The sequence below is a fragment of the Aquarana catesbeiana genome, linkage group LG10 (assembly GCF_042186555.1).
Source record: "Aquarana catesbeiana isolate 2022-GZ linkage group LG10, ASM4218655v1, whole genome shotgun sequence".
Lineage (NCBI taxonomy): Eukaryota > Metazoa > Chordata > Amphibia > Anura > Ranidae > Aquarana > Aquarana catesbeiana.
This window is the reverse complement of record NC_133333.1, coordinates 227,088,078-227,101,049: the sequence shown is the minus strand read 5'-3', so window position 1 is coordinate 227,101,049 and position 12,972 is coordinate 227,088,078.

Sequence of the window (12,972 nt, the reverse complement as noted above, 5' to 3'; positions counted from 1 at the left end):
ATTGACCTACTAATGGGAGTCAGAAATCACAGTAGCTGTGCTAAAGTCAGCAATGTTATTTTGCATTAATCTGTGTTAAATTGTGTTAACAAATGTTCCTATCTTAATAAAGATCATTCAGAATTGAAATGTGTGTTGACTTGTCTTGGAGCAATATTGTAAAACTTTCATGTGTAAAACATCTTTTATCTATATATTGATAATCAATACACTTCCGAACATTTACAGTGTCTCTTTCATCAGAATATGGTTAAGGATTATATAAAAGTATAGATAGAATGTATGGATAATATGTTAAAAAACATAAAAACATTATCAGGTTCAATACTTTATTTGTTTATAAGGAGATAAAACATGGGGAGATTAAAGTGGATGTAAACCCAATGTCATCCTTTGTAAACTACTGCCATAGGGGTTATCTATAAGGATATACATTCCTCCTGCATGTATCTTTACCTGTCAAATGTCTCCCCTCTGTCTGTTATGAGACCCGAAAAACTGCATATTCTGTGGGCGGGTCTGTTGTCTGGAGCTCGGTGGGTGGAGTCGTGATGTCAGTAGACTCCCCGCCCACCTCTACACCCCCCTGTGTATTTCTAACACTGAACTTCTGCTGAACTTCTGCTATGATCTCTAACATCCAGTGAAAAGACAGGACCACAAGTAACCACATGACTTCAGCAGGCCAAATCATGCTGAGGTGTGGAACAGCCAATCCTTGCAGAGCTGCTGAAGAAAGGAGTGGGGGGGGGGGGATTAAAAAATACTCCCTGTGTCTTAGGCTAGTGCACAGATGTAAATCACCTGTCACTCACAGCAAGAGGGAGGATTTGACAAAGTTTTTCTCAGTTTGTCAAGAATTATCTCACTGAACACTAAAAGAGGATTGCTCAGAGATGGGTTAACTCTGTGTGGCAAGACTGGGCTCAAATGATAGGAAATCTTATACTCTACAGTATGATATAAAAAAAAATAAATAAAAAATAAAAAAATTTCGGGTTTACATCCACTTTAAAGGGGTTGTAAACCCTTGCGGTTTTTCACCTCAATGCATTATATGCATTGAGGTGAAAAAAACTCTTGTAGTGCACCAGCCACCCAGAGCCCCCCTTTTATTACCTGAGCCCAATCATTCCTGCCCTGGGGCCAAGCACACCCGCTCCAGCCGGTGTCTCGGGTCCTGATTGGATAGATTGATAACAGTGCAGCCATTGGCTCCCGCTGCTGTCAATCAAATCCAGCGACGCAGGATCCAGGGGGGTGGAGCCGAGTCCTGCTGTCTGTGTCAATGGACACAGCAGCAGGACACGGGAGCGCGCCCGCACGATTGCCCCAAGGGAGAGCGCATCTCCGATGGGGCACTCGAGAAAAGGAGGAGCCAGGAGCGCGACTGAGGGACCCCAGAAGAGGAGGATCGGGGCCACTCTGTGCAAGCCTCAGTAAAACCAGGGACAGTATGTATAAATCTGTGTTTTTTTTTACATCTGTCTGTGTATACATGTATGTGTATACTGTGAGATTGTATACCGTGTGTGTGTATACTGTGTGGCCCCATAATCTCTGATTGCCTGGGGGTCCCATAATCTCCTATTGCCTGGGGGCCCCATGAGTTATCAGTCCGCCCCTGGGGTTAACAATGCCTATCTGCAGCTGCATGCCTCACTGTGTCCATTGTATGCTTTCCCTGTGTCCATTGCATGCAGCCTCCCTGTGTCAATTACATTGCAGCCTCCCTGTGTCCATTACATTGCAGCTTCCCTGTGTCCATTACATTGCAGCCTCCCTGTGTCCATTGCATTGCAGCCTCCCTGTGTCCATTGCAGCCTCCCTATGTCCATTACATTGCAGCCTCCCTTTGTCCATTACATTGCAGCCTCCCTGTGTCCATTACATTGCAGCCTCCCTTTGTCCATTACATTGCAGCCTCTCTGTGTCCATTGCATTGCAGCCTCCCTGTGTCCATTACATTGTAGTCTCCCTTTGTCCATTACATTGCAGCCTCCCTGTGTCCATTAAATTGCAGCCTCGCTTTGTCCATTACATTGCAGCCTCTCTGTGTCCATTGCATTGCAGCCTCCCTGTGTCCATTGCATTGCAGCCTCCCTGTGTCCATTGCATGCATCCCTGTGACAATCTGCCTACCTGATCAGCCCCTGTCATGCAGTCAGATGGCGGCCATCCTGTGTATAAAAGCCGTGCCTCATCCTCGTCCGTGATAGGCAGAACATTCAGTTTCCCAGCAGTCAGTGTTTAGTGTTCCGCCTATCATGGACATCCTCTCGTCCTTGTCCCTGGGATGAGGACATCCGTGATAGCTGGAACACTAAACACTGACTCACTGCTGGGAAACTGAGTGTTCCCCTATCACGAACGAGGATGAGGAGGAGGCGCAGTTTTTTTACACTGGTCGGCTGCCATTTGAGCATGACACAGGCTGATCAGGTATGCAGAGATGGCAGTGACTCGAATATAAGCCGAGGGCACTTTCAGAACAAAAAATGTGCTGAAAAACTCGGCTTATACTTGAGTATATACTGTAGCTTCTTTTCTGTGAGGTGGAGTAGAAAAGAACACAGCTAAATGAGAAATGTGTGCTAGCAGCTGAGACAAGGTTGCTGAACTGTGGTGACCTCCTCCTTGGGACCTTTTAGATAGACAGGAGCTTTCAAACACCCAGTTAAGGGACAAGTGTGACTATCAGTTATCCGAGCATTTGTGTTTTGTACTAACAATAATGGACTATTTTGGCTTCCTGAGGACAAGCTGTTTTTTCTGTTAGCCTGTTTTTCACAATTATAGGGACTGTTTGCTTTTTCCAACATGCTTGGCGGATGATCTCGGGCTCCAATATCACAGTGTTTAGTGACCTCTCCAAGGCCACAATGGAGATGAGAAGAGCGTTCACCCCTGTAACCTCTGTGTTACAGGAGAAGAAAATTACATATAAATGGGGTTTCCCTACCAAACTACTGGTCACATACCAGCAACAGATAATTCCCATCCTTACTCCCAAAGATGGATATAAAAAGCTGACCAATTGGGGATTTCTGCCCGTATCTGCCAACCAAAAAGAATACAGGGGCTCCTACTCCTGTCCTCCGTCTGCAAGGAACGGGATACACGATCCAGGCGAGATCCATAACAACAAGCAGGCCCACGGTCCTCCGCACCACTAGGATCCCTGATGGACGCAGTTTCTGAAACACATCCACCCCCTAAGGTTATAGTGTGCTAAGCACACCGTTATAATTGTTTTACTTACTTTTTGTTCCTACAGAGATATATATTACTTCTCTCTTTTTATTCTTTTTTTTTTCTTTTTGGTTCTTCTAACAGTGTTTACGCGATCATACCGAACGTATAATCTATTTACTATCTGACCTACTTCCGCATTATAGCTTATTTGACAGTCCTGTGTAACTGCTACAGGTGTTTCTTGTACAACTTTTGTATATCACAGCCATACTCTGTATAGATACCTACTATATTGTGTGATTCATATTTGGTCAGGGCGAACAGAAGAGGTGCGGAATCTCGCTCCTTTCATTCCCAACCCGGGTCATCCCCCAATATCATGGCCTTCAAAATCACCTCCTTAAATGTAAAGGGACTGAATTCCCCATTCAAACGCAACCTCCTCTGGAAAGAGGCATTGTCCCATTTTGCGTACAAGAAACGCATTTCGATAAAGATAACTCCCCAAAATGCTTGCATAAGCGATACCCGCACTGCTTTTTTGCCAGTGCCCCCACCAAAAAAAGGGGAGTAATGATTGCAATTAGTTCCTCTGTCTCATTTCAGCTACACCACTGTGAAGCTGATGAAGATGGCAGATACCTGATTCTCTCTGCAACGATTGCAAACCAACGCCTCACGCTAGTGAATCTATACGCCCCTAACACTGGCCAAAAGAAATTTTTTACCAAACTGATCTCCAAACTGACACCGTATAGATCTGATCCAGTTATACTATGTGGAGACTTTAATGAAATCGTTGACACAACCCTAGACACATCCAACCCTACTAAACGTAGGCCCTCTGCCTTGTCTTCACTTCTACATAAAGAAGATCTTTATGACCCGTGGAGATGTACCCATGACACAGAGCGAGATTACACCTTCTTCTCCAGCCCTCAGCAGTCTTATTCTCGGATCGACATGTTCCTCACAGATAAATTTCTCCTCCAATCAATCACCGAAGCTCGCATAGGTACAATCACGTGGTCGGATCACGCACCCATATCCATCACATTATTCAATTGCAAAAAAACTGCGAGTCATAATATTTGGAGACTAAACACATCCCTCCTCACCAACCCATCCTTTGAAAATGAGCTCCGATCCGAGATTGATATCAAAGTAGGTCTCAATGTACATTCTACTACTGACCAATCCATAGTTTGGCATGCGCATAAAGCTTTCTCACGGGGCATCCTCATTAAATATGGAGCACAAAATAAAAAACAACAAACGGCCGCCACAGAAACCCTACTAAAGCAGATCAGGGCTTTAGAATATGCCAACAAACAAAATCCATCTCCCAAATTGTCCCTAGACCTCAAAAACCTAAGATACGATCTTAGCGAACACCTCCACAAAAGATTTGATTACTACGTTAAACATCTTAGGCTACAATATTACTCCTCAGCCAACAAGTCAGGTGCGTTCCTGGCCAAGCAACTACAAAAACACCGGGCCAATAATAAGATACAATACTTATCCAACTCCCAAGGTAAAAAAGTTCATAATCCTCTAGATATAGCAAACGAATTTAGTACCTTTTACGCCAAACTTTACAATCTCAATGACCTAAATCAAGAAACAAAGCCAAAATTAGCAGACATAGACGAGTTTCTCTCCTCTATTCACCTTCCCTCAATATCCACTGAGCAACTAGACTCTACCTCTGTACCTTTCCCCCCCCCCCGAGGAAATCCGCATGGCCATCAAACGATTACCCCTACACAAGGCCCCGGGATGGATTCCCGAACGAATATTACAAACACTTCTCGGCGTGAACACCTAGCACTTATGCACCACCTTTAACCAGTACATTAATACAGGCAAAATCCCCGCAGAAGCCCTAGAGGCCCTCATCGTCACCATACCCAAACCAGGCAAATCTCCTGATAACCCAGCCAACTACCGTCCGATCTCACTCTTGAATACTGATACCAAAATATATGCAAAAATACTAGCCCAACGATTATCCAAAGTCATCCCCCTCATCATACACCCGGACCAAGTCGGATTCGTGCCAGGCAGGCAGGCCTCCGATGGTACCAGACGCCTTATTGACTTGATCCAGTGGGTAGAGCACAGTCAAACGCCTTCTCTCTTCTTCTCCCTGGATGCAGAGAAGGCATTTGACAGGGTGCACTGGAAATACATGGAGAAGGTAATGCTAAAGTTCGGACTGACAGGGAATATCCTCCAGGCTATACTCAACATTTACTCTTCCCCTAGAGCCCGAGTGTGGACCTCAGGCATAATATCAGACCCCTTTCTCATTACTAATGGCACTAGGCAGGGGTGCCCACTCTCCCCCCTGATTTTTGCCATGGTGATAGAACCACTTGCACAAGCCATTAGATCCACACCAGCAATATCAGGCATCACTGTGGGGACTGTTGAACATAAAATTGGTCTATACGCGGACGATGTTATTATTACCCTCACAAATTCCAGATATTCCCTTCCTAATCTCCAAAAAACATTGGAAAAATTGAGTTCAATCTCTCTATATAAAATAAATCACAGCAAATCCACCATGCTGAACCTAGGGATAGACCCTCAAACTTCACATCATATCTCGACAACCACTCCTTTCACTTGGGCTAAAAACTCCTCGCTCCCATACCTGGGTATCCAACTAACCTTCCCCAGTAAATCTATGCTTCAACTAAACTATGCCGCCCTACAGGAAAAACTTTTGCGCATCTCCAAAGATATGTGTAACTATACTGTCTCTTGGGCGGGTAGAATAGCTCAAGTCAAAATGTATTTACTGCCACATGTTTTGTATATGTTTCGCACGATCCCAATACCTGTGCTACCCCAGCAACTGACGCAGATACAAAGTATACTCAATACACATATTTGGCAACATAAACATTCCAGACTCAAAAAAGATATCCTCTTGGCTCCTGTACAAAATGGAGGAATGGGAGCCCCCAACGTCCACACATACTACAAAGCAGTTATACTGGATCAACTACGGGATTGGTGGACGCCCACCTCGACCAAGACTTGGACACAAATCGAAACAATGGCTCTCAACGCGAACCCACAACACACACTAATGGCTGCACTACTCAGCTTGCAACCACATCGACACTTCCTACTTACGGTAACCGCAGCCATGCGAGTGTGGTTGGCCACTGCAAACAAATCCAAGGGCATACCCAAAGCTATCCTTTCTAAAATAAATCTCCAAGCACTAGAGTTGATCTCTCCTAACTTATCCCTTCAGGTATGGATACAAAAAGGACTTACCAACTTGGGACAACTCATTTCCACATCTGGACCCCACCCATTCCCACATCTTCAACGAACGTTTGACCTTCCTGCTAATACATCCTTCTTGTATATGAGGATCCGCTCTATCATCGCTAAACTTGATCTCACAGCATGTGACTCCCAAATGACTGACATCCTGAATTTTTATAATACCCCAAACCCAGCAGTTAAAGGCATTGCATGGATTTACAAGCTGTTAACAATGCTCTCCAAAGATCACACCTCTTCATCCATCACATTTTGGTCCACATTCACAAGTTCGCCACCAAAGCCTCCATTGTGGCACAAAGCCCTGACCATCCCTCTTCAAGTCTCAAAATGCATATCTCATTGGGAATCGACACAAAAACTATTCCACAAGTGGTACTACACCCCAGCCAGATTGGCAAATATTTACCCGGCTAACTCCTCTCAATGTTGGAGAAACTGCTCAGGCAAAGGCACCCTGCGACACATATGGTGGGGCTGTTCTAACATCCACCAGTACTGGAAGGAGGTCTCCGACCTCATCTCACAGCTCTGCAAAATCCCATTGCTGTTGTCTCCACTGGACTTACTCCTGGGTCTTAACGTCCCCAACTGGCCCAAGAATGTCAGAGTCCTTGCGACACACATTCTTATTGCAGCACGATTAGCTCTAACTAAAAAATTGAAAGCCTCACAAGCCCCCTCTAGTTCGGAACTCATCGCTCTACTAAACAACCACTTCCTAATGGAATTCTCCTTTGCTAAGGCCAACATGTACACCGCAAAATTTCGTCTCAACTGGGATCCTTGGATCACCGACCCGAGGAGTGTAACACTACCCTGATTGTCTTCTTCTTTTACGTTGTGACATATCTAATGTCATACATCTTTACCCCCGTAGATTGCATAGTAGATGTGCGGGATTGTAGCAAAGAAAGTAGGAACCCCCACACCCATGCACCGCTCGGCTTAGGGACACTTCTCTCAGTTACTACTCAGGATGGGACTCTTTATTTATAAAGACATTATATATCACAGTAGCTAAATCTGTTTCTGTAGTGTATGTTCAAAGATTAATACCATAAACAGTAACGTTTTGATCGATTTTGATTTGAGAAGTATTTTAGATTTTTGTTTCAGACCTAGTACTGACAAATGAGGATGGACTGTCTGATGTTGAGGTGGGAGAGAATTTGGGTTCTAGTGATCACCAATGTCTTTGGTTTGATATTAAAACAAGAACTGAAAAATCATATACAAAAACAAAAGTTTTAGATTTTAAAAGGACACATTTTGCTGAAATGGGGAAATTTCTAAATAAAAATAACTGAAATGTTGGAGTAAAATGACAGGAGAAAGTAATCAGTGGGCACTATTACAGTCTACCATCCTGATTACTAGATTATATGTCAGGCAAGTATCAGAAACCATGAACCAGACCGAGACAGAAGTACAATAAAATCACACTTGTTTATTAATAAAAATAAAAAGGTAAATAGAGAAAGCATAGTCAAAGCATAGCCAAAGTCTAGTAACTGGATCGGGTAGTCAGCCAAGCCAGAGTACAGTAACCGGATCGGGTAGTCAGCCAAGCCAGAGTTCAGTAACCGGATCGGGTAGTCAGCCAAGCCAGAGTTCAGTAACCAGAGAGGCCAGGGCAGAAGTCAGGGATCCAAGTGAAGGAACAGCAAGCAGTATAAGGAGCCAGAAAGGATGTCAGCAAAGCCAGTCTTTAAACAGGAACGCAGGAGATGGTTTCTTATGATGTGACCAAGACGATTTTAGGAATTAAGTGAGCTGGAGATCTTTAAGTAGGCAGGACTGACGAGCAGATCCACAACAGCTGGTTAACTGTAGAGAGGGATAAGAGCTGGCAATTTGCAGACAGCTGAGCAGCCAGCTCAGAGAAGGAAGGGCTGAGCCAGCCCTGACTGCAAGTTAGGCTATGTTTCCACTAGTGCGTCCCCAAAGTCGCGCGATTTTGCCGCGATTTTTTACCGCGATTTTACCGCGACTTTTTACCGCGATTTGAAGCAATGCCTGTATCTATGGACCTCAAGTCGCATCAAAGTGGGACCAAAGTAGTGCAGGGACTACTTTGAAGTCGCTGCGACTTGAAGTCGCACAGATATGAACGGTACTCATTGGAAATCATGGGAAACAATTTGTCATGCGACTTTTCAGTCCCAAGTCGCATGAAAAGTCGCACTAGTGGAAACAGAGCCTTAGTAAGAATAAAAGGAAAAAATCAATATGGTTCACTAAAGAGGTAGGTAGGATAGTTAAGGAAAAACTAAATTAGCATATAGAACATTCAATGAAACAGAAGGTGTTAGCTGACAGAGAGGAGTAGAAAAATAGACAAAAGGAGGCCAAACACATTATCAGTGCTGCCAAAGCACAAAAAGAGGAGGAAATTGCTAAATCTATTAAGAAAAGGAGATAAAACCTTTTTTAGGTACATTGGTGACAGGAGGGAGACTAGGATATAGAAAACCATTTAAACAATTACTATTCAGTCTTCTCAGAAATAAATTGCACTAACGATAACAAGTTGGGGAATCATATTGGTTCTATTAATGACGGTTCATTTCTGGAGACAGAGGTAGCAGAGGAACTGGCTTGGTTAAAGCTTAATAAAGCAATGAGACCTGATGGTATTCATCAAAGAGTTCTAAGAGAACTTCAAGACAGGGGCGGACTGACCATTGAGCCACTCGGGCACTGCCCGAGGGCCCTGGGCCACTAGGGGGCCCCATCAGGGTTGCCAGCCTCAGTAAAACCAGGGACAGTATGTATAAATCTGTGTTTTTTTTACATCTGTCTGTGTATACTGTGTGTACATGTATGTGTATACTGCGTGATTGTTTACTGTGTGTGTGTGTATACTGTGTGGCCCCATAATCTCTGATTGCCTAGGGGGCCCCATAATCTCCTATTGCCCGGGGGCCCCATGAGTTATTAGTCTGCCCCTGCTTCAAGATATAGTTGTTGTACCATTAACAGCTCTTTTTAATCAATCTCTTCCAACAGGAGAAGTTCCCCATGACTGGCAGACAGCTAATATTGTACCTATCCACAAGAAGGGCAGCAAGACACATTTCACATGATTGAAACCTTCAAATACATCAAGGGGGTGAATAAGGTTCAGGAAGGCAGCCTTTTCAATATGAAACCAAAATCAAGAACATGCGGACATGACCTTAAACTAACTGGAGGAAGGTTCAAAGTTAAACTTAGAAAGTATTATTTTACTGAAGGGGAAGTTGATTCTTGGAATAAACTACCAACAGAGGTAGAGAGACAGTCAACAGTAAATGGTTTCAAACATGCTTGGAATAAACATAGATCTATAGTCAGACAAATTGGAAATTCTAGAGAAATGTTTAAATAATGCATTACAATTACACTAAACTAAGATTTTAGTTGACTAAATAAAAATTGGAATTGATTTTCGTCATAGTTTTCAATTTACTTAATTATAATTTTATGTTTAACTCATCTCATGTGCAAAATAACAATGTATAACAATTGTATTAACAATGCATAATTCCAAATGCTTAAATATTAGAACTACCAGATATGAAAAAAGTGCAAAGTGCAAAGAAAGTTCATAAATAGGTGACTAATATAAAATATAAAATAAAATAAATATAAATAATTTGTATATTTCAAGACATAATCTCGTAATAAAATCCATCCAAGTGATAAGACAAAAAGTGCTCTGTGCTAAAAAATCATGAAAAGTGCTTGAATGTAGGGACAGGCTTGAACATCAGCTGTTTGTTTGTTTGTAGACCTGCGTGCTTTGGCCAATCACAGCGTGATGTGCTGTGAGAGCCATGATTGGCCAAAGGCAGGGTTGAGTTCAGGACTGCTTTGTGCACAGTTATGTTGGGACAGGAAGGGGCCATCCCCAAACTGTTCCCACAAAGTTGGGAGCAGAAAATTGTCTTGGTATGCTGACGCCTTATGAGTCCCTTTCACTGGAACTAAGGGGCCAAGCCCCAACCCTGAAAAATAACCCTACACCATAATCCCATCTCCACCAAATGATTTGGACCAGTGCACAAAGCAAGGTCCATAAAGACATGGATGAGCGAGTTTGGGGTGGAGGAACTTGACTGGCCTGCACAGAGTCCTGACCTCAACCCAATAGAACACCTTTGAGATTAATTAGAATGGAGACTGTGAGCCAGGCCGTCTCATCTACATCTGTGCCTAACCTCACAAATGCACTTCTGGAAGAATGGTCAAACATTCCCATAGACACACTCCTAAACCTTGTGGACAGCCTTCCCAGAAGAGTTGAAGCTTTTATAGCTGCAAGGGGTGGGCCAACTCAATATTGAACCCTACGGACTAAGACTGGGATGACATTAAAGTTGATGTGCGTGTAAAGGCAGGCGTCTCAATACTTTTGGTAATATAGTGTATACAGTACTGTGCAAAAGTTGTAGGTAAGTGTGAAGAAATTCTATAAAGTAAGAATGCTTTCAAAAATCTATATTTTAATTGTATGCTTTTGTCAATTTGCAAAATGCACAGTGAGTGAATCCTAGGGCAGTATCTGGGTCCCCATACACTTTTTATGGCAATAACTTGCACATAAGCCTTTAAAATGGCATATTTGCGTATCTCACTTTGTTCTGGGAACACCAGCACCTTAAACCACATGTTACTATTTACCTTATTTTGCAAGGGGTTAGTGCAGCTTGATACCAAACCAAAACTCCAGTGATTAACTTTGAAGTACACACATCCACATGCAGTTCCACCCATAATGCTTCAGCCTCATCACATTCTCCATGAACTAGGTCATCTTTCACACTCACTTTGAGATTACTTCTCACATAAAAACAGACACCACCCCCTTAAACCACATGTTACCATTTACTTTATTTTGCCAGGGGTTAGTACAGCTTGATACCAAACCAAAGGTCAAAAACACACAAATTCAGATGCTTATGAGTCTTTTAGTTCTACCTACATTTGCTTTTTTTGGAACCAATGCCATTTGGCATAGCCAAATTTGTGCAATTCTACTACAAGATGTACACCTACCTTATTAGCCATTCCTCCACATGTTTGACTAGCAGTGCAATTAATCTTTTGTCTTGACACCATATGCAAATAAGGGGCCCCACTGGACTGTGCTTTTTTCCTTGGGGTCGTATATTTGCATATCTCACTTTTTGCTGGGAACAGGCAGACTAAGGGGACCGCCCCCCCGGCATGATATTTCATTGTTAGGCTATATGCACACGGACGTTTTAAAAAATGGGCTGTAAAGCTAGATCCGACGCCTGGAAAAAGCGACATTAAAAACACGATTTTTACAGCGTTTTGCATTAGCATTTTTGCATTAGCATTTTTGCGCGTTTTTTCACGTTAGCGTTAAGTAGCATTTTTTAAAGGAAAACACATCTCTCGGCTATATGCACTCCCAAATTTCCCACAATGCCACAGAAACCAAAGAAAATATGTTACAGAGAATGTGTCGGTGCCATTTTGGTAGGAGAGAGAGGAGAGAGCATTTCAGAGTCTGTTGGAGTCTTTTTTCATTTTGTGGATTTTTCTGAGTAATATGGATCCTGTCGTCCAGAATATAGATGAGGCAATCCTTCTGATTGTCCTGCGGAGAAGGAGACAGGTGGAGGAGAGAAGCAGCAGACGTCAATTTTGGGTGCATCCAAAGGTATCCCATCGGTTGTCTACGGGGTACTTTGACAATATGTATTCCCAACTGCGCTCATATCCGACCAAAATTCCTTAACTTTACAAGGATGTCTGTGCCGCTCTTTGATTTAGGGGATAGGGTTAGGGTTAGGAGATAGGGTTAGGGGATAGGGCTAGGAGATAGGTGTTAGGGTTAAGGGTAGGGTTAGGTCTTATTTTTATGGGGTTTTTTCAATATGTTAAATTTTTATGTTATCTTAGGTCCCTTGCCACAGGACAAAGTTATGCCTCGTTGCATCACTACTTCCTCATGGGCCTCACAACGGTGTCCAAAGTAACAAAGGAAACATGTGTGGCAATATGGGAGGAGTTGCATGAAATTGTAATGCCAGAGCCCACAGAAGACATCTGGAAATCAGTTGTCGACACTTTTTGGGAGAAAACTCAGTTCCCAAATTGTATTGGTGCCCTTGATGGGAAACACATTAGGGTGAAGAAGCCTCCCCACTCTGGATCATCCTATTTTAACTACAAAAAATATTTTTCGGAAGCCAAGGTGACCCCGCATATTCCGTGAGTCGGCCTTCAGACATCGTCTATATGAGGGATGACTCAATATTCCTGAGAGCAGGCCTCTACCCTGCACTGAGGAACCCAGCTTGCCATTAGTCATGGTGGCAGACGAGGCCTTTGGACTGGCTGAAAATCTTATGAGGCCATACAGTGGCTGTGGTCTCAGGAACGACAAAAGATCTTCAATTATAGGCTCAGCCGTGCACGTCGTGTTGTCAAATGTCCATTCGGGGT